Here is a 27677-nt window from a genome sequence, read left to right as displayed (position 1 = left end):
GCTTCCACTGCTTTCAGGGAAGTTCTTGTTTTATTTGAACTAAGGCTGTGTGGCTCCAGCTTTCATAAGGTCTGCAGCTGCCTGAATAGACACGCTGGACAGCAACCGTTAGCACTTTCCAACGTTATACAACCATGGTCTGGAATAGTCTGTCAGTTCTGTGCAGACAATGAATAAAAGCAAAACAGAAGACCTAAAATATTGAGTAATGAGGATAGGTTTTTGACCTTTAAATGCTGTTAGATGTACTGCACAAGGATATGTTTGATTTAAGTGATACTATTAGGTGTGAAACTGTGCTGTTTGCCTAATGTCTAACTCAGCTAACAACCGAACCACTCTGTACTTGCTGGTAAACTATGTGCTGCAGTAAGAGATGGCTCTGCTAAGTGATCCCACCAAGCGCGAGTGGCACTGTGGAACCTGGAAGAGATGAAAGGTGGGGAAAAAGCATGGGAAAACTGATCACAAGGTGAAAGAGAATATGCCCTATTTTGTACCCACTGATCAGTCAGACCCGTGGCTGTGCACAGACATTACATCCTCAAGCTCTGCAAAGGATTAAATCCAAGTCAAACGTTTCAGTTCCGATCCTGTGCCCTACTGGCATGTGAAATTTTGTACACAGCCATCCTTTTCATCCTTTTCTGACTCTTGCCAGAAAGTACAAGAGCCTCGATAACTGTTTCTGTTCTTTATTTGCACAATCATGATTTGATCTTTCCTGAACATTTGAATGCCTGAGTTTAATTAGTGGCAAGATTTCTGCCACATAGTTTGTAGAACTGTTTTTATGTCTGATTAAAATTAATCACACTTTACACTTGAGATGGTCATTTGTTGGACCAAGACAGCTACTGGAGAATACTATATCCAAAATTATAGGCCATTCATTTTGTTTTCAATTCCAACCTCCATGTTTACATGTAAAGGTTTCACTTGGATCAACACTTTCTTGATGATTCAAATCATAGCCCATCAAGTATTACACTCTGTTGTATGCATCCATATGACATGAATGAAGTGAAAAACTATGCAAGCAACTCAGGAAACCACTTTTTGTCCACCTGCAAGTAAACCCTCATGTACTAAGCAAAGGCGAATACAGCAAATACAGCATAGGCTCATAAAAGGAGTTCTGACCTCAAAGTCACAAATACATCACAATCCTCAGAGAGGTTTGAGGTAGATCATGGTAATTTCCTAGAAAAATGTGCTTTTAAGGATGAAGTAAATTACGTACACTTTATTAATTCTGCTTTTTTTAAGTACCTAAGCAGAACGAGATCTACCACAAAACCAGAAACGGATAGCTTAAACAGTCCTAAATCAAAGAGGCCTCTTCTGCTATGCCAATTGCTTATACAGTAATGACAGAATACTGTACCGCCGTTCAAATGCAAACAAGAAAGAACTATACATACTTGTTCATTTCCTTATGTTAATGCCTTATAAGCTCCATGGCCTTTTGACATTTGCTACTAATGAAAAAAATGCTATTCAGCGAACTATCATCAGATGAAGTGAAACCGAGAAAAATACATTCCCTTCAAGAATATGTAAAGAACATGTAAATTTTATTTACGTTTTTTCTCAGGGTTATCAAGCTTTCATGGTGAGCGGAAAAAACGTTATAGGATGGTAACTGTGAGGATCTTCTAAGACTCTGTATTTAAGGAACAAAATTCAAAGAGTAAGATAAATTCTATCAGCATCACTCCAGTTCAATTCTTTCCAAAAGCAGCTATTATACACACAAACTAAACTCTGGTAGCAGGTGGATGAAAGGAATCACTGTTGATTATTACTAAGACTATAAGAGCCAAAAGGATTTCAGACAATGATTCACTGTGAGACTACCACCGAATCTGTTGGTCTCTTTTGAGACTCAATCAACCTGGCACAAACATTGGGTAAAGAATGTCCTTAGCAAAATGGAAAATGCATCACAGCAATGCTCTTTGTAAAAACAAACAACCCAAACTTGTGTGAGAATTCAATGCTTATGGAGAAGTCTAATCTGGCAGGGTTAGAGCCTGAAGTCCTCTCATTTCCAGGACAGTACTTCTAGCATCAGAACAGATCGACTCACACAGGCGCATCACCTACCCCTCAGCCTCGAACAGAGGGACCACGTTGAGCAGTCAGGTTTTATGGCTGGTTCAACATCTTTCCTTGGACTTACAACCACAGATCAATTCCTATTGACTGTAGCAATATTTTTGTGATACGGATCTTGGTCCACTAAGAACTAGAGTTTGCTGTTTCCAGAGACAAACTTGTCTGTCTGATGGGAAAAAGGGAATAAATTAAACGACTAGCTTTATACTCCATGATGAAGACAGATTCTGGAGAATTTCTGAAGGCAACTGCCTAGCGCAGACCTCAACCTGGCCTGCAAGTATAAGATAATGAACTGGATATGAATGGGCTCTTTTGCAGAAAATGAAGCTTTGTACATGTGCACTTCTAAATTCTATTTGAAAAGTACTACCTGCCCATAACTATCCCACATGGAAGAGCAGCTTCCAGTGCCTAAAAGGGCTACAAGGAACCTGAAGAGGGGCTTTGGACAAGGGCCTGTAGGGACGGGACAAGGGGGAATGGCTTTAACCTGACAGAGGGGAGACTGAGATTAGATCTAAGGCAGAAGTTCTTCCCTGTGAGGGTGCTGAGGCCCTGGCACAGGGTGCCCAGAGAAGCTGTGGCTGCCCCATCCCTGGCAGTGTTCAAGGCCAGGTTGGACAGGGTTTGGAGCAACCTGGTCTAGTGGAAGGTGTCCCTGCCAATGGCAGGGGGTTGGAACTGGGTGAGCTTTAAGGTCCATTCCAAGCCAAACCATTCCATGATTCTAAGCAAATGGTATTTTTAACATTAGAAGTAGTAGCAACTAGCCTGAGTATTTCTTCAGAAGGAAATACCAATGCAGACAGAGAATTAAAACATGCCATGGTAACAGATGAAGACTTCAACTGTCAACAAAATCAGGCTATTAATTCTCACATAAACAGTCTTTTTAAATCTTTAATTTTTAATATACAGTCCAAAGATCACTCTCACATTTCAGCAGCTTTTGTCTTTTAATGCCAATCATTTCAACTGACTTTTCTCACTACCCTGTGCTTTCATTCCCCTTTGGAAAAGGTGAGTGAAAATATCAAATGATATCTTACTCTGCCAAGACCAAAGGAGCCGTTCAAATGCTGAAAAAAATTAGGCAATGACCTCGCTTAAGTCAGGGAGGGAATGTGATTGGCAATGGGGTGGATCATTGCCTGCCAGGGGAGGGAAAAAACAAAACCCAAACCCAAGTCTCTTCTCTGTTTCAAGTCTAGGCTACGCAAACTGCAACCAAAAATTACTGGATAGAAAACACAGAATTATTCTGCTGCTCATCCATGTTCTTTACTCAAGAGACAGCTACTAAGATTCAAGTGGAACCTGGGAAACTATTGGCCTGTTCATTACCACTGAAAGCAAGGATGCCCTGGCTGATCTACTTGGGAGTAAACTATTACCAGCCGCAGGATGCAGTCTCACAATGGATGGATCTGAATGTGCCTAGGAGAGCAGCTCACACTGCGGTTGGCCTCTCTGTACCTCCTCAAATGACAAAAAAGAGTTCAGACTTTACAGCTGTGAGCTTACAACCTTTCAGCAGACTGCAACTCACACAACAAGAAAACAGATACACGGTGTCTCTGTTTACCTGAGTTCTTTTTCTTTCAAATGGCTGTTCTATTTCTGAAACAGAACAAGGCTGAAACTTCCCTTTGACTGAGATGAAGCAAATGTCACCTCGGAACAAAGCCAGACTCCTCTAGCCCTGGTCAGTGGCATCACAAAGTATGAATCAAAGGTGGTGCTTTTGTCCAAAAAATCATTATCACCTTTAAGATTTAATTCCCTCAAAGCACCAGAGACTCGTCTAGGGGAATGCAGAAGGCAAGCGAGAGTTGATAATTCCCCATTCTCGCTAGGGACTATGTCCCTACAGGTTTTGCTTCCTGTACAGCACTTAACTCCTTGATGCCTTTCCTCTCACGATCTTTTCCTTGGCAGAAACTTCTCCGAATTTAAAAATCAGAACATGAGCCAAGTAAATAAAAATAAATAAGTAAAGCTCCCTGTCTATAAAAAACACACAGACTAACCTGCTTAATTATTAACAAGTAAACACAACAAATTCTGAATTATTTACTTAATCATTTTCAGCTACAAACCTCAGACTTTTAGAGCATGAAATACATGCTTTATTTTAGGACACAAACCAGATATTTTATAAGGCTGTGGACTTTTTTTTTTTTGTTTTTTGGAGATGGGGTTGTTTTGAAGAATGTACATTTCTTATTAACCCCAAAATACCTTCCTCTCCCTGAGCCCTGGTAGAATTTTAAATACAGAAATAAAAGGGTTAGTATAAAGATCCTGTATTCACATATTCACTACTGAATGAGCCGGCTGTTTGACTTGCAACTGAGAGAAAATGGGATTCCTGTGAGGTACAGGCACCTTCTCCTGTTTCTGCACATCTGCTAGGAAGATGCTCGATTCAGAGGGAGAACCTGGGGAAGGCTCCAGACAGAAATTCTACAGTGAAGGATAAAACAGTCCCAGGTACAATAACATTTTCTTTATTGAATAAATCTAACCTTGCCTGTGCTGCAAATAAGACAGTCATTGCACCAGTCCCTGATGATCCAATAAGATGCTCTTCTAGGCCTGACCTCCAGCTGAGTCCGTCTTTACGCTCTCCCTCCTTCTGACACATCATTCTGCCTAACCCAGTGCTGATGTGACGCAGCTTTCCCCAGTGATGTGCTGAAATCGAGGGAAGGTCCTTGCTGGATAAAAAACAGTGACATTTTTATAGTGCTGAAGTTAGCACATCACCTTTCTAACATAAAAGCACATAACCTTTTAACACAATTATCCAGCATTCAGTAGTGTAAAACAATGCCATCTCATCCTCAGTAACCTCAGGCCAGCATACAGTCATTACCATGCAGGAAAAAGTTACAGCAGCAGCAGCAGCAGCACAGCAGAAATGCCACTGTGAATCTCAGGCAATTTTTCTTAACTACATTTTCTTTGGAAATGATTCTATCGTATTGCTTTTGAAGCCTTGGATTAATAAAGACATATGCATATACACTGAAGTTGTGCACATGAGACATGCCACTAAAAGCCTATTCTAAAGTTCTGCACACAAGCAGAAGTCTTCACAAGAGCATTAAGGTAATATTTAACAAGGTATTCATATACTGCTATTCCCTCATCATTGATACAAAGGCACACAAATGTGGCAGCTGATAATATTAATCTACTCTTAAAAGCTATAATGGTCCAACATAATTTGGTTTTTTTTTCTTGGGTTTAGATCTTAGCTATTTTGCCAATATTTATGTACTATACTCTTTTTTTGCCTACCGAAGCCTTCCAAAGTTGCAATTGAAGAAATGAGACAGTTAATCATAGAGCTGGCTTAGCCTTTAATTTAGGTGGCCTACTTACATTAGCAACATTTTATTAGCACGTTATGCTGTATATTTAATATTTAGTACACTGTGTGAAAATGGTTTACTGTGTACTGCTCACACAAATGACTTACAAATTCCGTTTGACACATAAGAGAACAGTGTGTAAGTAATAGATGTTTTTCTAAGTATACCTAATGCTATGGAAAATAAAGAGGAATTGAAGACATACAGAGAAAACTCTAAAATGTATCTGTTGATGCAGTTAAAGGCTAGCTTACAAATGCACTGGTTAAGCAAAGATGCGGAATTAGGGATACTGCCCATCCCTGTTTTCACTTTTGATTTCACATCTTCCTCTAGAAGCCTCAGCACACATCCAGCTGAAGGAAAAGGTGGCTTTCTTAATTTCTGAAGTCTAACAGTGGAGACAACTGCAATAAAGCACACAGCCAATCTTCCCCAACCCTTTTGTATTTTACCAGACCCAAAAGATAAAGTAAGATGTTTCTTTGAGTTCACAAGTGTTTTCAGGACACTTTTCACGAGGTAGGTAAGTTGGCCATGTACTCATGCATTGTGCAGCCTTCCCAGCACGTACATACACAATGCTAGCTGGAAGCCCCAAGGAAGGATGCTCAGTGCATATCTGCAGCAGGTGGTACCAAAGGAGAATTAATCAGTTAAATCAGATCCAAGTATTCCTGGAGGTGCTGGAAAGCAGCTCTGAGCAGGGATCCCGCTTACCTAGCTATAGCTATAGCCATTTTGGTGCACTGATGTTCAGAAATGACCACTGGAAAGGAGATTTATGACTTTAGCCCTTAGTTATGAGGAAAAGCGTATTATTTTTCATCCTACTCCTAGTTACAAAGTGAACCAAACCTGCACCAGCAGCCATCTTTAAGGGCCAGGTAAAGGAAAAACCTTCAGCCTTACCTGAATAAGACCTATATGAAATGGCCTGTAAAGAAGTTGTGGTGCAATTCTTATTACTTTGGAAGTGGCAAAGGAAGGGATTTTGTCTATTTGCATCCTTCTTAACTTCCAAATTATTTCAGCCACTTTAGATAGAGATGGTTCTTTTTACCACATACCCTTGAAACAAGCAGTATAGTAACTTTTTCTTTTTGGGGTGGGGTGGGAAGGTTTCTTCTTTAACCCTAACTCTCCCTCTTGATGAAGTGACACATTGACATCCAACAGAAATATGTTCTTCCGAGACCATCTGTCAAGTGAACATATCAGCGTGAAGGAAGGATGACGGCCTCCCAGGACAAGTTGCTTCCAGTTGCCTCTGAAGCTCACGATACCCCAGTTAAGAAGGAAAAGTCCATCAAAAGGCAAGAAATCTTATTTGTAAACAATATGTTTTCTTTTATATACATACGTATATATTTCTTCTGCTGAATAATTTGTCAATATACCTATAAATTGGTTGACAATGAGGTAGTTTAGACAGATGCTAAGACTTTTTTTAAAACCAAACTTCTTTTCTGCAAAAATATATCACAGCAAAAGCATTTTTTTTTCTGCTGGTGAAGTATTTTCAGTATTATTATAAAGGACCCTCACTGTTTTATCACAATCCCTGACAAAATACCAGTTCCAAAGCTTTTCTCAGCATCTTCAGTTGCTATTTGTCAAGTAACATTCAAGAACATTTTTATTGTGAAAGAAAACCAAAAACAAAACAAAATTGAGCCTATTTCACATTCTTTTTCTTCTTGTACTTCACTGAGTTTCTCAAAATTATTCTGATACATGTACAACACTTACACGGCGTACCCTAAACTGCCTCACAATAGAGAAATGCAGTTCACATTTCCTCTAGGAAAAATCCCACAAAACAAAACAATCGACAGAATCTCTTAGAAAATGTCTCTTTCCCCAGTTACATTCAGTGGGGAACATTAAATATTCAATAGTTGCCACTTTGCAATGACTTCTGGACACAAAACAGCTCCTTCATGCTGCATTAGGTTCCTCTAGTCTAAATATAAGGAGAATTAGAAGGAAAGTACACACCTGAAATAGTACTAAATATGACACCCAAAATACATCTCCAAACCCCACATCACTTTTTCCCTTATTTTATCCTATCCTTTCTATCATTCATTACATGTACAGTATTTATTTTCTGCAATGATTAATATGTGAAAATCGGTACATAGCAAATAACAAGAATGGGTCTAATTAAAAATTAAGATTATTACAAAATAACTATTAGATCAATGAAGACTGAGATACTCAGATCAGCAGCACATTTTTAGCTCTAACATTCATCCTGCTTTGAGGACAGTTGATTTAGTAAAAACCTTTGTTGAGATACATCAATATATAGTATTTGGATTAAAACCATATCAGAAGCTACACTGCAAGCAGGCAGATCTCCCCATTACAAGAATGCCTCATATTTTATAGAACAAATACAAACTTTGTACAGATTAAGATCTGTAATCCAAAAGGGACTCTATGTTTTTAGCTGAAAATTAACCAGCGAAAGTGAAGGGATAGCTGTGGATCAAACTAACCTTTGATGCAATCAATGGGGTTCAAGAATGACTTTAACTTGCTGCTTATTACACGGCAGAGTTTTTACAATAAGAATGCTTTAGGACAAATACTTTACATAGTAAAATCTGTTTCTTGAGGTGATACCCCTCAAAACACGTGAGCCACTTGATACACTTCTAATCTGACCTACATATACATTTTCCTCAAACTTACATAAAATTACCTCCACTTTTCTTCAACTTAACACACATGGAGGCATTATCCAGGTTTTTGCCCTCCTATGTTAAATGAGACTGAACAAAGATTCTGAGGCATACTCTGTAATACAAAACTAAATTTTCAGGTAATAAACAACACTGCAGCAGGGTTTAGAGATCACAGTGAGCTCAGTGTATTGGGCACTGCAGAAACACAGACTGGGAGACAGTCATCAACAGAAAGAACTCCCCAGACAAGCCAGCCAAAGAGTGAAAGAGCAGGAGCTACTTTTTCAGATGAGTTGGGACACATAGGTTGGGGTTACTCAGGAAATCTGTGACTGAGTAATGAACATTTATCTGGGGTTACACTCCACTGCTTTAACAACATAGCCTTCCTTCCTCTTTTTAACTAATATAAAGACCACTCCAAAAATGCCAGTATCAGACCTGCCCGTTAACTTCGCAATTCCAGTCATGCTACTTTGCAGTTGCGTAACTCTAGAATCAAGAATCTCGAAGTGCTTTAAAGCGGAACCAAATAGAACTAGATCATCCACACTTTGCAAGCAATAAAATAAAAACATAGAGGCATTAACAGTGAAGGGACCTCACCTAGCTTTGGCCATCTAAAAGACCCTGTTGCTTAGACTGCTCCTTTTACCACTGCCACAAAGTGGGCATATTGAGAGGGTGAGTCCTTCTCTTCTTGGATACGTTGCTAAGTCAACTGCCAGGGAAGGTTCTCCCTTTCTTCTGCCTTTCCATCTAGACAGAATACCCAGACTACATGCCTCACGTTTAGAGGGGTGAGCTATATATCCCTCTTGTATCACAAAGTAAATCTCTGTATTTCCTTGCTATCTATTCTAACAGGCAAACCAGTGACCGCCCAGGGTCTGTATGCGCTGAGTAGTCAGCACACATGCCAGGAAAGGTAGGAGCACACTGCTAGATTTGTTAGTGCACCGATAAACGAGACAAACAGAACTTATTGCTGCTTCTTAGCTGAGATACATCAATACACAGTATTTGGGTTGAAACCATGTTGGGAGCTGTACTGCAAGCATTCAGGTAGTCTAACAGTTGACCTGAGCTACTGGAAGGCCAAACAAATGGCCATAAGTTGCTAGGTCTAGCTGAGATTTGTGCTGCTTTTAGCCCAGACTGGGAGCCTAACAGAGATAATGAAGTGTTGTCACTATATATATATATATATATAGTTATAAATAAAGCTCACATCACAATGAGATTTTTTCCAAGTAAGGTGATAGAAGTCTGCTATCAGACTTTGATCACAACTCCTACTATTCAGGAAAGGAGATACCTCTGAATCCCAGTGAAAATGAATCTGACTGTGGCTGAAATACCTTTTACAACCAGGAGAGCTTGTATCATTTTCTGTCTCAACCCAGAGATCGGATTTAGGGATCCAAAAATGCTTGATTCTTCTATGCATATCTGCACATATCAGACAAATCTGGCACTATACTACATGATAGGATCTTGAAGCGCTGAAGTAGCTGTGAAGTGGTATTTCAAATAGCTTTTCCAAACTGAAAACTGGTTAACACAGAATTAAAGTGATGCTTCTTGCACAGTTAAAACAGACAACGGGAACGAAAGATACATTGGCTTGTCTCTCCCACAAAGGAATAGCTTAGACTAACACCTTCCATTCTATGCATAGAAAATTAAGTAATGTATCTTAGTGTGTTTGCCAAACAAAACCTTGGAAGTTCACTGAAGAAATCACAGGATACCAGTGGAGTTAAATGAAAGAATACCAGCACTTCCACTCAATCACCTTCCAAGACCAAGGGAACAAGGAAGCTGCAGTACCTCAAGGATCAGATTTTGCAGTTTTAAGCTTCTCCTCTTTCTTCAGTTACCGGAAAAAATCACCCCTTAGCTACGTGTAAAAGAGTCCTGCTTTAAAACAAAGCACTACTGTGTAGTGAACTAGCCTGAATCACACATGCTTATCACAAGCCCAGCAGTTAACACTGAGCCAACAGCTAGAAACACCGCTACCACACTCATGCTTCCCACTTTGGGCAAATCACCCCCTTTAGAACAAAAGTAACATGCTAACAGTTCCCCAACAAGTATATGTATCACTATTATAACTGGTTGGCTGTTACCAGCAGAAAAGAACCCATACTCAACAAAGTAGCTGAAGCCCAGCTCTCACTGTTCCAAGACAGAGGGGAGTGAAGGGAGAGGGATGCCAAGGAGCACTACTCCAACCACAGATGCTGTCACCAGGAAGCTAAGCAGCAGCGAGCAGTTGATCAGCATATTTATCAAAGAGCAGAGGGATCTTCCAGGGCACTAGTAGCGGAATGGCCTCTCCTTGGAAGAGATTTGTGTCACCGATCTTACCGCCTTCTTCCATACATGCACTATTTATTGATTTGACCTGCCTGTTCCAAAAAGAACCATGCTCAACAAGGCCTGTCAAAAAACCACAGTGGCCTTGACTCTTTCTCCAGGTAACAGGATGAGAAAACACATGGGAAAGCTCTCAGTTAACTCAGTGATGAATATATCCATACGCTAATAATGATAACACTAATAATTCCTACTGCAGATACTAATCTGCCAATAACACTTTTGGACAATGTTTGCAAGGGCATGAAAGCAACGTGGATACTTTGCCAAGATTAATACCTTCACATCCATCTACGACCGTTAACTTTCCAAACCAGAGTAACCAACATTCTGCATAGGAATTAGACTGATTTGTTAACGTTTATTTTTATGGGGAGGAAGAAGAATATCTTAACTCTGAACTTTCCACTTAGTTATTTAAATATTAACTTTATTAAATTAGTAATTTATATGACACTCCTAAAATTTACTTACAACCCATACTAGCCGAATCCGCGTATTGTTTTGGGGAAGGTGGATGGAATGGGTGAAGTATTCAGAACAAAACAGTTTCCAATAGAAGGCTATAGACCATGTTCTATTTATTCGAGAATTACATCTATTATTTAGTGTGGAGCAAATATGTTCAGAGGCTAAATGGTCTCTTTCAAATGACACAGGGAATTTTTTTTCCCTTCTTTTTATTTAGTACAACATGCCCTGATATACCCAAATAGCTCTATTTAAAAGGCAATCTTTATTAGGTAATTTTTAAAATGGGAATTACGGTATGTACTAGCAAAAATTGCTTGGCTGTTTACTTACTGGTTCTTTACAGAGGCCAATTATTTTACCAACGGACAAGATGAAATCTGTTACACAAAAAAATGGGACTCATATGTTAAATTCCATTTAGAACAGAGAGTTATTTTTTTTCTAGGTCTGGTCACCTAAAAGCCAGGGACAATAAATTGAAGGTTGTATCATACTTAGACAATAACAACTGGTGCCCCGAACACTTTCCATCACAAATCCCACTGGCATGATTCCTACTTTACAAGTGAGGAAAACCTATCAGAAAAAGGAGTTTGGGATGAGACAGAGAGCAAAATAAAAGGCTTCCTACCTTCCAGTCTTGTGCTTAGATGATTACATTACTGTTTCTGACCCAGACACATTACATCACCTCATTCTTCGAAGAGAAAAAAATCCTGCATTTCTAACATCTCTCTTGCACATCCACCCGTGCATCCCTATCTGTGTAATCCCCTATCGTGACTAAACCAATCTAGCAAATAGGTATCGTGGCCATTCAAATCTGAAAGCGAGTGTGACATTTCAGTGCTCACAATACCGAGTTTATCTGTGTAAGCCCCTTAGAACATTGGGTATTTCTGTTCAGTAGAGCCTCTCCAATGCAGACACAACCCTCCCCACGATACCACAGGCAGCGCTTTCCAGTTACGAGTTAAACAAAGTCCAGAGTTAACAGAAGGACACTGTCAAGAAAAAAAAGCTTAACTTCGGAACATGTTCAGACTGCCACTGCCCAAAAATCTGAGTAATGTTCCAGATATGTTAATCTGTTACACAAGATTGTCTTTAATATGAATATTTTTTTAAGGAGCACTGAGGGGGGTGGTGGGGGCTGGATGAAGGCAGGTGGCCAAAGTTATTACTGAATTGGAGAGGACTATTTTAATTATTATTGGACTATTAACCCTCTGCATGGACCTATTTAGCCCGTTCCATTGTGTTTACGAGTAACATGATTTATAACCATTACACTTGAAATTACTGGTGACCACTGAGCATTTGGGAATAAAAATAGATATGATTAGATGTGCAAAGCTCATTGGAATGCAGTTTTATGCATAGACTGGGTTTCTGTCCACTAAAAAATAGCCCTTAATAATAAGATCTCAAGGAAAACGCAGTGAGAAATTATATTTTATGTATGTGATCTGTGTATTCTAGATACACCTCATAATGAACGTGACCAAATACTGAACACGAACTGAAGAACAAACCTTTTGTGTTGATGCAAAATTTGAGTGGCAGGAAAAAAACATAACAGAAGATAAGGGTTTTCATTCACAATGCAATGTAAATTAAAAAACCATGGATACAAAAGACTAGAAACAAGAAAGGTAATATAACAAACTTACATTTCACCCTCCATCATTACAAGGATCAAAACAGGGGCATACATCTTCATTCTAGTCAGATGGCCACTATAATAATATAGTAGCTCATAGGAATAAACAAAAATATCAAGGACTCAGTTATGTTTTAAATTGAAACAATGCAAACCAGAACAAAAAAGAAACAAATCATAAAGTTTATGGGTTGGGGTTCTTTTGTTTTGGTGGGGTTTTTTTAAACAAGGGGCAAAGTATGCATGGAAGTGAGGTAGGTGTATCTCTATTTATGTGATTGCTTTGCCTTTAACTTCACTGGAACAGCATGAAGCTCAGAGACGTCCCTTACCAAGCCTATTTTCAATCTAAATAGGTCTTGACAGTACTGTAGCTGTGAAGCCAAAAAAAAAAAAAAAACGAGGCCAAATTTTATGTGGTCATGCTAGTGTGGTGGAAAAGCTTTTGTGAGGATTTGATGTTGTAACTGCATTTGTACATCTGGCCCCTCACAGACCTTCAAAGACTTAGACATCTATAGATACTTACATGGATTATTAAATGGCCTGTTAGTAAAAGAGGTGGATTCAGGACACTGCCTCATTTGAATCTGGTATCTGCGACTGGACTCTGACATTCCATTTGGATACTTACAGCATTAATGTTATTGTATGCTGTAGACCTATATTAACAAGTTTGATGTAACAGATGGGAGCTTCTTCAGAAAAATGTAAACAGCTGATCTGAGAGCCAGCACTTTCTATAGACAGACTTTACAGTGAAATATAGCACTCCACTGTTTATTCCAAACACATCCCGGCACTGTAAGTAGACCACTTTCTACACTGCAGAGATACAGTAAATGTAAAGGGAACACACCTCAAAAATGTCTCTTCCCACTTGCACTAATTTTAAGTAGGACATTTTCCCTCAAATTCTCTGCTTCTGACCCATAGAAAATAGAAGTATAGAAAAATGTTGCCCTGTATAAGCCGGGGGAGATAATCTGAATGGAATCTCCCTAAGCCTTCTTGCAGGGCTCCTCATTGTGCATTCTCAACATCACCACGCGTCTGAATTTTGCTAATTTAAATATTATGTTCATTTCAATGTTATCTATTACACTAGACCTTACTGATTGTAATGTGAGGAGTTTTCTAAACACAGACTTACAAACCTGCTCCTTAATAAAAATAAACAAACCACTTCATAAATAGAAGAAGCACAAAAAAGCAATGTTGAAGGCTTTTTTGGGAATTGGGTTTTAACTTCCTCTTGGATCACCCTCTTTGGTCTTGAGTTGCATGCTTGCTCTTGCACATACATTTTAAGGGCATGTTAGTAATATAAATGGCTACAAATACAGGACCATCTAGTTTCTCATTTTTCACATTATATATTTGCCTTAGCGCAACTGAAATTAATAACAATAGGCACATCTGACTGCAGTGGCTTCTCATATGATTCCTGAGATTTCAGTAATAAAAGACACTGAAAGTTCAGTGCTCTGGAACGATGACTCTAATTACTGTGATGTTTACTGCAGGAAATTACCTATTGGACAACCCTGCCCAGAATCCTCAGCAGGAAATGGGACAGATTTCTGCCCATGGAGAGAAACAGCCAGCCTAGTGCATCACTAGCAGCAGTGCCTGAAAACTGTCCTTGGTTACACAGGATGAAACTGCAGCTTCTACATGAATGCAATACGCAAAAGATTCCCAGAACTGTGTCTGAACATGGGTTGGGTTTTTTCCCCTTGGAGAGTAAGAAAATCAAACTGTTTAGGATGGCACTCCCAAGCATAATGATGGCATTATCCTAGTAACTTTGTTAAAGAAATAAACAGCAAGAAAAAAAGATCCCTGTTCACAACAGGCAGTGAAAGCAGAGTGGAGCCGCTGGATGGGAACAGCATAAATGAAGCACTGAATCTCCATAGTCAGAATCCAACTTGCATACCCTTTTATTCAGATGCTCTTCTCCTTCTATGAGTCCATAACACGCTTTTATAATATGGCTAGTATACTCCAGAGAAGAAATATCCACATTTATTTTGCATCTGACAGTGTAAACACCATTAGAAGTGGTTCTGGTATGACAACCCTTATTCTGCACTTCTCTGTTTCTAACTTCCTTCATCAATGCTCACTCTTATCCACTTAGCACTTCATTTTATTGTCTCAGGGCCAGATTTTCAGTACTTTCTGTTCATCTCCAGCTCTCTCTGAAGCTTTGTATGACAACCAAACTGACTCCCCTGCTGTCATTTGGGATACTTCTAACATTAACTGGGCAAAGTCCACATTCTGTTACTTCAAATATTTCTCCAATATCTATTCACTCTGTGCTTTAGAGATCTCCAGACTTTAGTTTACATTCTTTAAGATTTGATTTTTGCCCCAAGTCCAGTATTCTTGTAATATAACCTTTATATAAAACAAATGTTCCAGTACATGCAGAAGATTAAAGGAATGAAGGAGGTACTCGGCTGTCCTCTAATTTCTACATGTGTTTAATGTTATCTTGCAGAAATGTATCCATTTTCATTTTGTGTCTAATCTACAGGCTATGATGGATGATTGTGCAAAAAGCCAGAATGTTTAAGGAAACAAAATGGAGCCAGGAACAAGCATGGGATGTTCAAGGGCACAATCCACTGGATAACGGACAATGTTGGCTTACTCTCTGATACTCAGTACCTCTGACTTAATATTTATCATATCCAGAGGATTAAAACTCAGAGGCAATCAGGTTGATGGTTTTTGTTTGGCCTCTTACACACACAGAAAGCAGATAGACATTTCCAATCCGGGTTCAGCTACCAAAGTCTTCTTGTAGTTGTGGGAGTGGAGATGAAAGCAGACTGTTTCAATTAGGCTGGCTACAGAGACGATCTGGAGCTGTGACTTAATTGATTTGAAGACCAAGAGGGACAGCTCCTGCGTAATAGAGGCCACGGAATTTCACTCTGTAATTACAGTTAAGTTCAGCTCCAAATCCAATAGAAATCAAAGGTGACCGTGTCAGCCCCATCTCTAATCAAAACTGGCTCTTTTCCTCACCACCAAATGCAAAATATTCTGTGTTTCTTTCTGTTTCAAAAAGCCATCAGGGTTAAAATGAACCTGTGTGAGAGATCTTTACACCTGCATGGACAGGAAAAGATTTCCCACTGCTGCATGAAAAGACTAGAACAATGAAAGTATTGGGAAGGGAAGTGGCAGGGGGAAGGAAAGCCCTTCTGGCAGTATTCACAGAACATCAGCTAGGGGAGGTGCAGTCCTGCTGGGTCTAACCAACTGCTTAGATCCCCCATAACATTTCACAGGTTTACACTGCACATCTCAAAACGTGGTGAAAGAGCTCCTACATACATATATTTTAAAAGACACAAAACTCTTGAGCACACATCCAAAGCAGATCAATTGCCTTTGCAATATTCTCAGAACAAAATGTTCCACCAGCAGATCTGATAAGAAGAGCCAAAAAATGGAAAACACTTGCTACCAATTTATTGCAGTCACCCATAAACTATTACTAGAACATTATGTATTGGGGTTCAAGCCAGAAAGCTATTAAAGCGGACTGCACTAAAGTCTTTCCACTATGCTACTGAAGCATTAATAAGTCCTTAGAGAATTGTGTTTATGTTGAAAGAATCATCTTATAATCAAATTTTCACACACACACAAAAGGCAGCTCTTTTTAGAATCACGGTGCGCCTTTGGTCTCTCCCCAGCATTGGCTGATGTCTCCACAAATACCATCATGTTCTATGTTTCTGTCTGGCCCAAACCCTGACATCCATACTTTGTGTTCCAAGCTGGCCAAAACTCAAGATAAATGGTGCTAACTGACAGTGTTAATGGGTGCAGGATGTACCACATCCTTTCCCCTGTTGTCTCTGCCTAAGTGTGTTTCTCGCTCCTTACAGTCACTCTTTGTGCAAGAAGATAAAGAGTTAAAAGATAACGCTAAAAGGGCATCACAACTTTTTTTTTTACTTAGATACTTATACAATAAACATCCAGTGGTATTTTCCATTTAAGAGACAACACTGATACCCAGCAAGATGACGGTTAGCCCAATGATTTCCTGGTTTTACCTCAAGAACTGTTGTTTTCCTTTGAAAAGGTGTCTGCTTTCTTTTCTTCTGATAGCACACAGGCGCAAAACATGTAACAGAGCAGGCCAAGCGGAATGATGGCAGCTCCTATACCCCTGCAAGCTCCTTAAAATGGAAAGTGTGGAGTTGAAATTAACCAGGCCATCAATCCAGAAAGACTTCAGGTTCTACCTGAACTAAGTATGAAAAAGACCTGAAATTCCAAGAAGGGAAACCAAGTCCAAAAAGTATAAATTTATTTGCATTATTCTAAGCAGCTAGTTCAGTCAAGAGCTGAAAATTGTGGTCATTATTATTACCATTATCATCATCCCCACCACCAGATAACCACTCCACTTACATCCCCACTCAGAGTCCTCGAGAGTGCAGGCCAGGGGAACAGTATTACCTTATGACAAGTTTATGATAACATTTGGCTCTTCAATCCCTGGAATATCCTTCCAGTTTGAGAGATGACTGGGAAAGCACTCCTGGCTGCCAACTGACCTATAGGCTCCTCTCACTGGGAAGGAGAAAGTTAAACTTCCTTGCAAACAGGAAGAATCCTCAGGAATAAAATACCATCACAGTGGCTGTAACTACCAACTTTGCTATTTTGTGAATGTGTTGAACTAATGTCATTAAATCTGATCAGACAGTGCTGATATACTTGAATCCAAATAGTCTGAGTTGAAGAAACGCTACGAGTTTGCAGCTTTCTGTGATGTCAATGGAAACTGCAGAAAGTTAGAATCTTCCCTTGACTTAGGTCTTTAGTACAGACAGAGGAAAAACAATGATAGCGGGTCAAATGTATCCCTTAAGTAACTTCACTGGATCCCACTGTGTTTTTTATCTCTTGATTAATGACTGTGGGATATATTGCTTGCTCAGGCAGCACATTTATGTGTGGAGCTTTTCTACTTGTTTGTGTAATTAGTTACATTCCAATCAAACTCCTCACAAAAATAATAAGAAATCATCTCTACCTGCACTCGTGAACAGGACGCCAGAGAGTGATTTTGCAGTAGATAAAAAGACCACATCTACAACTAAATCTCTCTCCACGGTTTCCTCTTTACAGCAGGATTCAGGCTCTGCTGTCATCAGAAGAGTCAATGAAATCTTCAACTCAAGAGGTCCTTTTTGATTCTTCAAAAAATACAGAGATACGTAGGGGCATAACAACGTGCCAGCGAGCTGTTTCGAGCAAGACTATGTCAGGAATGAAGATATTTAAGCACAAAAAACAACACCCCAAAAAGCCTTGCAAGTGCTCAGGTCTCCGGAGGAGATTTCATCTAGAACCTCTGCAGCAACTGAGTTACTGCACCTTCTGCTCCAGCTCCATTAGCCCATGCACTTGCAAAGAAGTTGTCCACTGCTTCACTGAAAGCTTTACATTAAGACAGAAGTCTTGTGCCCAGGAGAAATGCCCTAGATGTTTTCCATGCTTAAAAGGCAAGATGTGCCTAATACGATTTTTCTGTAAAGGGCAACTGAAGTATGGTATTAATAAAAAATAAACGATGTTAACTTATGCTAAATCTTTCTCTCTTCTCCAAAAATACACAACTGAAAAAAAACCCTACCCATCAGTACTAATGCACAAGCAAGTCCTCTCCATCTGCCAAATATGTAGGTCATTTCAATGAGTGACAGAGACAAAGAGGCCTGATTTTAATTCATGAAATATTCCTAATAGCAAAGTTATTGAGACATCTGTTAAAAGCCTGACCTGTTATAATGGGGGGATATCTAAACCGACTGAAATTTCTATTTAAATTAATGCTACACTATTTTATTAGGCATTTTAAAAAGGTACTGCTATTAACAAAAAACATTATAGAAATTAGGCACAGGCCCACAATAATCCTCCACATCAAATCTGGTGCTGCCTTCTAATGCTACAGCATAAGCTTCCACCTATGCACTATGTGTATATGTTACAATATGGTAGATATGTTTAAAAAAAACCCCAAATGTATATCTTACAGCAGCCCATTTTGAAGTTTGGCAGGGAACAGTTGGCAGACATAAGAACAAGAAAAAAGAAAGAAGTAAATATGTTTCATGGCATGTATATAATTGAACATTCTTCAAATTCCTGTAATGGAAATGTCAATACCATGGAAATCCTTGAAACACGGACACAGACAGATAAATGTGACTGAAGCCAAACACCTCCACACAGAATGAATAACAGGCCTTCAGACAAGAAAGATCTACATAATAATAAACTACCCACTCAGTGATACTAACAAAGTGAAGTTCTTGCTTTTGGGGTGATGGTGAGGTGAGCAGAGCGAGGTGAAGATAGGTTAGGGAGGCTTGTCAGGAAGACTGCACTGCAGAGCCAAGGTATGGACGGGATCTTGCCCTGGCAGCACTCAGACATGGGAAGGGACCCTCTGACACCACAGGCTGGGCTGGGCTCTGGGTTCTAATGAAGACAATGGCTATTCAGTTACTGATTGTGACAGAACAGGACCAGTGACTGGCCGCCTTCTCTTTATTTTAGCTGGTGTACTAGATGTGTCACACAGGCGGTCAATACAATAGGCGGTCATTCTCAGAGGCTGGACACTGCTGCAGGAGCTCTTTGCTGAATGCTCTTCTTCCCACCTGCTCACTCCCAAAAGCCAGTGTTAGAAAGGGGAGGCCAGATTTCCCCAGACCTGAGTGAATGAGCCAGAATGAGTACCACAGGTCCCAATTAATAAGAAAACAGCACAGCATCTCAATTCCAAACCAAAGTGGGTTGGAAGGGACCTTAGAGCTCATCCAGTTCCAATCCCCTGCCACAGGCAGGGACACCTTCCACTAGAGCAGGTTGCTCCAAGCCCCGTCCAACCTGGCCTTGAACACTGCCAGGGATGGGGCAGCCACAGCTTCTCTGGGCACCCTGTGCCAGCGCCTCAGCACCCTCATACTACAGAATTTTTTCCCAATATCTAATCTCAATCTCCCCTCTGAGAGGTTAACGCCATTGCGCTGTCCCTACATGCCATTAAAAAACACCACTTTGTTTCTAAGGGAGAAAACTCAGAGAGATACAGTTTCTTAAACAGTGTGGGTCAGGCAATTTAAACTCAGTAACTACCACAAAAACACTAGCACATGCAAAACATGTGCTATATATATATATATAATACGTGCTCCTCCAGCATTACAAGATAATGTGCATCCCTCCCAATATCCACTTGATGTACCACCCATGTGAAACCCACTCCTTCTTCATAAAATTAGCTAGGCAAGAGATCTGGGGTTTACTGTTTCTCCTGAGATGCCCTCTGAATGTGCAGAGTTTTACAAGCATGTCTTTTCTTCCCTTCACAGTCTATATTTTACCACTTTCCTTACTACTTTTTCTTTCTCCTATTGCTGTGTGAGACATCCACGTACAAAGTAAAACACATACAACAGGGAGGCAAACTGCCTCTACTGAAGGTCTACCATATGTACAAAACATACAGATCTGGTAAAAACCCTTAAAACCACTGAAACTAAATGCTAACTCCACTAATGTCAGTATTAACATATATAATGGTTAAGTATCAGTCCCTCTGAGATGATCACTTTCTCTTCAACACTTGCTGGCAAGTCTTTTTTCTTGCTACCAAGTTCTACTGAACATGGAGGAAGTTTTAAGGGAAGTATAATTTTCTTTAAAGCAGGAAAGGGACTCTAAACGCAACAGAAGTCCAAACAGACCACCAGGAACCCCCAGGCTTGGCCCAGCTTTCTCTAGCACCTCTGTAAACACAGGGAGGTTTAAGCAGAGAGGACATGAGAGCTACCATAACAAAACATCATGAGAAATTTTAGGCATCTGAGAAGTATCATGAAGGTTTATATTGAGCCCAATGCTATTAAATGTAACTTAGAAATTCTCCATTCTGTACTGACAGAACCCTTCACCAACTTACAATGGCTGCCAGGTGGGTTTCCAGCAGATCAAATGTTTTCCACATGCATTCATTTCAGAGGGATATAGTGGAGCAAACTGGAGAGCAAGTCCTCTGATTTAGCCTTCAAACACTACAGTTAAAAGCCAATTCCTTTTTGGCTTCTTGAAAATAAAAGCCTGTGGATACAAAGGGAAGGTAAAGAAAATCAAGAGCTTACACTTTATATTCCCATTTTGTCTCACTCCTTGGAGGGTGTCTGGGTAATGACTATGAGACATGGAATCTGCATCCTGCCATGACTTTTGCACTCACAGCTGGCGATGTCTTTCTGATTTCCAGTATTTTTGTTTCAGAAAAGATAAGAAGAGGATAATTTTCAATTTCCCATTTCCCCCTTCCTCTTCACAGCCAAAAGGCGCTTCCAAGAACACTGCCTGACTGCTCCCCTACATCACCCTCTGGCTGTCCCCTGGGAACAAAATGACTGTTCCCAACCTTGGTCTGTTCCCTTTTACAGTTAGTTTATGGTGTATTTTCAGTCAAGAAGGTGTATGGTTGAAAGGGATTCTGTAATGGTACCAAGCAGGCTTGTGAAGTTCCAAACTTTGTAGAGATCAGAACTTTTCTGAAGTTCCACTATACCAAGAGGCTGCGTTTTATGTCTTAAATACGAAACTTCACCTCAATGCAGACAAGACTTAGGATGTTGTTCTTTCTTCCCTAGAAGTGAGAGAACAGTATAAACCATTTCCTAAGTGGCTGCGACAGATTTCTCCACAAGTCTGCCACACGCTGAATGCACTAATAGTTCATTATAAAAGAACAATGATCAATACTTCAGGGTACTAGCCATAAGCTGTGAAGCATCAGGTTTACTCAGAGGCTCTGCACATATGCTGTTCCTATTGGCAAGTGGCAACCTCGCCATGCTTCAATTCCTCATCTAAGAACTGAAAGCAAATAGCTCTGCCTCTCCATCACTGCTGCACAAGCAGCCATGCTAAAGTTCTGTTAGTAGCTATGAGGGTAAGAGAGGTATCATTCCCTGTTACTGAAGACTAAGCTACTATTTTCTAAGCCTAGCTGGTAGAGCTTTCTGCGCTGAAAGCCAAGGGTGGGTCTGGATAAAGTAACACGGCATATTGGACAGAAGCTACAGGATACATACACAGGTATTTTTCTCATCTGTGCCTCTCTTCCAGACTTCCAGGGAAGGGCATACCAATAGTTTCAGTGCCCGAAAAGTTATGAGAACCTTGAATATTATGCTACTCATAAAAAAAGCATTTAAATGGTTTCTGAAAATAGAAAAGGCTTTTAGGGAACAGAATGCAAAGAGAAAACACAGGATGCTGGAAAGCAAAATGGAGAGAACAGGATTGAAAAGATTTAAGCTGAAATACTTCTACATTTATTTTCTTATTTGTATTTCTGAGCCCTAATATTCAACCTAAACCTTCCAGAAGTTTCAAATAGTACTTCAAGCCCCCTGGAATACAGTCTACCAGCCTGCATTCAAAGCTTTTGTTCTTTCCACTTGTTTTCCAACCCCACTAATATCCCATAAATAATACCTTAAAGAAACCCAACCTAATCCATCAAGTTTGGTTTAATTTACACAGGCAAAAAAAAAAAATAAAATATATATTTCTCTGGGCATCAGACATCCCTATTTCCAAACTCTAGACCAAAAATAACGAAGTTAGACCTTAATGTGGGCTTAATGTAGACTTAAAACTGGCTCGTTTTGGTTAAAAGCAACTACAATGAAATTTAAGAAATAAGAAAAAGTTACAAGACAGAAACCACTGGGGGCTGGATTGGGTTGGATTTTTGTCCATGTTTATTAAACATTTCCCAAGGAAAAAAACCCCAAACATTTTTACCACTGAATGCCTTCCACAAGAACCCACTGAAGAAAATTCAACCTAGTCTAAGAAACAGAAATATGTCAAAGAGGAAAGAAAGCACCTATGCTCACAGAATCAGTCAAATTCTTTTCTCTTTCACAGGCAAGACAAGGAGTTACCCAAATACCTATAAACAGAAGTGACGGGCATGGGCCAGCATAGAAACCTCACGTTTTGATTCAGCATTACCAGGCACATTCTCAGCAAGCATAAATCATCACAGACAATGGAGGCAGGCTGACAGCAAACATCTGATTATTTGGCCATCAGTTTGTCCTGACTAATGTTGGAAGCAGAGAGCCCACAGAGGAAAGCACAGATTCTGTTTGCCCACAAACTCACTAGCACAGTATGCCCTTTATAGCAGAGAAGTCCTCAAGTCTTTATTTAACTTCAGTTGAGAATCCCCAAATGGTAGCAGAATGCCTCACTAACATCAAAGTGAATGTGGTCAGAGGCATCTTTCAAGAGGCATCTTTCAAGTCAATGAGATCTGCTGCTGCTGCTCTGCCTTGATGAAAGAACACATCTACAAACAGTGCACGACAGAGCCAATTCTCAATTCACCTGTGGCACAGAAAAGAACTACTGTTTAACTTCAGCAGGTTCTTTAGTGTCATCAACCCAGTCTCACCCATTCTTAACTGAAACTACTGAAAACACTGGACTGTCTCCCTCTTTTGCTTCAGGCAATTGGCTCCTCGTCACACACCATCTCTACACTGACATCAAGTAGTTTTAAACCTGAGAGCATTCCAAACTCCTAAGCCTGTGTGACAGAGACTAGCTTATATCTGCACTGCTCAGAGCTCAGTATCTCTGCAGCAGACTTGTCTTGAACGGAATTACTGGAGAAAAGGCAAAATGGAGCCACAGAGAGAGCTTCTCACATGAACTGCATAGATGATCAGCAGTCAAATGGTCAAACTCATCTCATGGCCCTCTTCCACTCAGAAGAACAAATCAGCCACAGTACATGATTCCCAAACTTTGACTAAAGTCACTTTGGCATCTACAAATCATTTTCAGAAGTGACCTTCGGTATTCCTGATCCTAAGACAAATCAAGCCTCTCCCAGAAAAATGCAAAGGGCATTATCTCTTGACTGGATGATCCACTACTGAAAATGGATTCTAAGAACTTCAGGCATGACTGAATCTATTATTGAAATGCTGAGCTGACATTTGAAAAAGACAAAATAAATGTGTACAAATGGAGAGCAATTCCAGAGTCGAGCTTTTGTGAGAGAAAACTGAAGGAGGTTCAAGGTATTTTTCATACAGGATAGGCAGATATAAGTAAGAACCAACTGAGAAAACCCCTTCAAGCACAAACACCTACAACCTGGCATGTAATTTTGCTCTTCTGGGACTAGTGTAAAAAACCTCCACTTACTGAAAGCACTAACAGTACTGAGCTTTCCATATTAACTTCCCAGTGTCATGCCACCCTCAATTTATCTGTCACATAGAAATCAGTTTCCAGTAAAGATCAGCAAGAACTCCTACAAAAATACTCTATTAAATACTGTGGTTGTAAACCAGCACACTCAAAGATTGACAAAGCTGTGTCCCCACTGATCACTGCTGGCAAAGAAAGTTGGAAGACGAAGTTCAGCTTCTGTCCCAAATATAATTCTACAGGGAAAAAAAAAGTACAAACTAACCACAAAGTATCATGAGTCTTTTTACCTGGAGTCAACATTCTGCATTCAATTCTGGTTTATGGAATACCTTCTTCCCTCCACACTCCAACTTTAAATTTAGGGGGGGGGGTTACCTCTGGAAAATGGAGTTTAAGTGTAGTTATCTATGTAAGTTATCTATTATTCTTGCTGATCAATACCATCTGTGCCAAAAGTCTAGGGAACTGCAACAGAGAGATTAGACACCAAAAGGCTTTTACAATTACCAAGAAATCAAGTGCAACACACAGTTCTGTTGACTGGTCTGGATTAACTCCCCAAATTGGCTGATAGAAAGATGTGACAATCTCTCCAAGAAGTTAAAACCTGTAGCTAATAAAGGTAGCTGCAATATGAAATATTAGGTTCTTCTCCCTTTAAATCACAGCCCATAGAGGAACTGAAGTAAATCCCTTAATCTCTTTTTAAGTAGCTATTTTATCCCAACTTCCTCTGTGGTTTATGCCCTCAAAGCATCTACACCACAACCCAAGAACAGCCTATGCAAGAAGCCTCAAGTTTTTAGATACAAAATAAGCCCCCACCACCCACCAAACCAAGAGAATCACTAACCTGAGTCTGGCCTTCCTGATCTTTCAACCCTTTGTCCAAGACCATGCATCAAAAAGAGACATCCACGCTCTTAAACCACCATCATATATTCACTGAGGCATGCCAACGATTAAAACGTTGTACGTTTGCATCTTTTACAATCATGTATCAGGTTACGAATCTGGTTTCATCTTGTAAACAATTTACAGATGAGAAGAGTGGAACAGCAATTTTAAGGCCTCAAGCATGTACTGATGGACAAGATTTCTGCTTTCTCCACCACAGTGTCCTGTAGAGCATTGGGCAGATCCAAGGGGACCTGTCAAGATTTGTTTCAAGTCAAGAGTGGATGGAGATGCAGAGCCCAAAATCTAAATCTCTTATTCATTTGCTGAAATGGAATGGCCAAAGAAAAGCCTCAGAAAAAGTTGTCAGAAGAAAGGTTCCATAATAAATGTTAAATGAGGATGCTGTTCCTCAGGGAAAACTAGAGAAGTGTTTAAAATGTCGGACCATGCCTTCCTCAAACAAGGACAGCTCCACAATATCATAAATCTAGGCCTCATTCACTGAACAATAGCTTAAAAGGTGCCACATTATGAAGGTGAAAGTGTTCACTTAGTCTTCAGTTTAAAGGTGACACAGAGTTTTTAATGTATTTATTCTATTTGGTTTTAAATTATCTTCTTTTTTACAACACTTTGCATTTTCACAGATCTTTACAAACATTAACTACCTGTCACGATCTTTACCAGGGAAGCAAGTATCATTATCTACACATTACAGATGGGGAATTCCAGGCAGAGTAATTGGGTAATGCATCTAAGACCACAGAGGAAGTCCCATCAGTGCCAATAAGAGTAGATCCTTGCCCCCAAATTTACATTCACATCATGCCTCTCAAATTGCATACTAGACTGGTCTTCATTTGACAATAAAGATCAGTACTGTCATTTTGGTTTTATGAAGACTAAAACTGCAGATGTTGACAGCATTTACCTTGTGATCTCGATGATTCCTCTAGCTCAGCAGAGGAAACACCAGTGTAACACTGAAGGTTACAGATTGAAGTGTAAGATCACCAGATTTTAAGGAACATGCCAGAGAGGCAGATGGTTATATAGTAATGAAAGGAGAGCATTACAAACTAAACCCAAATTCTACAATCCCCTTCCTTGTTTAGACATATGCACCCTGACTATTTACTAAACACATCTCACATCTTTACATTTCATCAGCTGCATCAGCTCTGAAATCTTTTGTGTTTGTTTTTGCTTAAATAAAAATAAGCAGAAATCTTCACACCTGGTGCTCACATTTAAAGTCACAACAGAGCTGAAGAACCACTCATGAACTGGGAAAGGGACACTTGAAAGCTGAATTAGGGGTCCCCACAACATTTCATTCCTTTGGCTAATGCATTTCTTTGAACTCCTCTGTCCTAAGTGCACAGGATATATGACTGCATCAATGCTTTCACAACAGCCCGAATCACCCGCTTTCCATAGCAATAGATTGACATGTCATGGAGAGTGTGATTAGGAGGTCGTCAGAGTACACAAAGCACCAGATTAAAGCTCAAAACCAAGAAATATTTGCTCCTTCGGTTATTCCAAAAAGATCTGCAGAGGAAAGAAATAAAGCCCTGTTGTAATTGAAAAATATGAGGCTTAATATACTGCTGAAAATGCTGCTGTACAAGGTTGTTCAGGATTTTAAGCCAACAATATGTTATCTTTCAATAGCAAAAATAGACATTTATTAGAATGTGGCCTCTACTTAGTCTGGGATCAGGCTGACAGAGGCCAGCACCATTTGTTGCTGCACCAAACTGTTAAAAAAGAAAGGGAGGGGGGAAGAGGGGAAGAGAGAGAAGAGGGATGAATACTTGTTCCTAACTTTGAGATCTTATTGATTCTCTCTGTAGATCATGTTGCTATGTAACAAAAAAGCTGGTAATTCTTTGGATCTCTGGATTTCTCTCAAATCTCCTCTGCTACGATCCAACTTCTGCCTTTTTTTAATACAGGAATATGAGTCTGCCAGTTTGCTATCCTATCGCTATCCTGGATGAGAAAATCCATCAGAAAGAAGGGAAGCAGGCAGACTACCATCATATCCCACTGATGTCCAGGAAATGCCAGCCTAGCAGCTGTCACAACAAAGGAACTTCAAAGTCATGGCAAAAAAACCTAACAATTGCCTTCCCTAGCACTGTATCCTTAATGAAAAACTTGATGAGAGCCAGAATCGGCTTAAGAGGGAAGAATTAAAAACTACAGAAACAGTAGGCAAGGCACGGGGGTATTTCGTTGTTGATTTCATTTTTCTTTCCCCCTTTTCGAGGGGGAGATGCAAACACCCACATGCTCCAAAACGCCCTTGATTAAAACCTTCACAAAAGTTCTCATCGATGTCACCTCTAACCTCACGTCTTCTTGCTGAGAATTTTCAAGGGAAAACGCTTCCATCACGGCCTTGGTGCAAGCACTCAAGGATGTGCCTTTCTCATGAGCTCTGAAAACTCTGAAACCCCCCTTGTCTCCTTGAAGGAAGTAAACAGATGTCTGCTGAACACTGAGGTTTACATAACATTTCTTCCCCCTCATTTACTGAAAAAAAAAAAGGAAAAAGGAAAGTCTTTTTGGAAAGCACTTCATATTTTGAGAACACTGAATGCTTTCTTTCCTTTTTTTCCAGTATTTTTGGCAAAGTATGTTTTTTGATTATTTAAACATAATCTCCATTCTAAATTGCATCTGACTCACATAACCTCCGTACTTTGGAAACCACAATAAAAGTGCCATATA

The 27677-nt window shown here is 39.8% G+C and overlaps 1 protein-coding gene across 17 annotated transcripts in view; it reads right to left on the bottom strand.

The window, feature by feature from the left end:
- ZBTB20 (zinc finger and BTB domain containing 20) overlaps nucleotides 1-27677 on the bottom strand; it is a 490951-nt gene that overhangs the window by 403220 nt on the left and 60054 nt on the right. The window contains exon 1 of one of the 17 annotated variants that reach the window (XM_065676362.1): nucleotides 20740-20757. The exons of the other annotated variants lie outside the window; for them this stretch is intronic. The gene's annotated coding sequence lies outside the window, so the exon portion shown is untranslated. Of the gene's footprint in view, nucleotides 1-20739; nucleotides 20758-27677 lie in introns of those variants that run through there. 17 annotated transcript variants of the gene reach the window in all.

Source organism: Lathamus discolor, chromosome 4, assembly GCF_037157495.1.
Source record: "Lathamus discolor isolate bLatDis1 chromosome 4, bLatDis1.hap1, whole genome shotgun sequence".
In the NCBI taxonomy this organism is placed as follows: domain Eukaryota; kingdom Metazoa; phylum Chordata; class Aves; order Psittaciformes; family Psittacidae; genus Lathamus; species Lathamus discolor.
The sequence above is the reverse complement of the archived record's forward strand: the minus strand, read 5'-3'. Positions and strand labels throughout refer to the sequence as shown.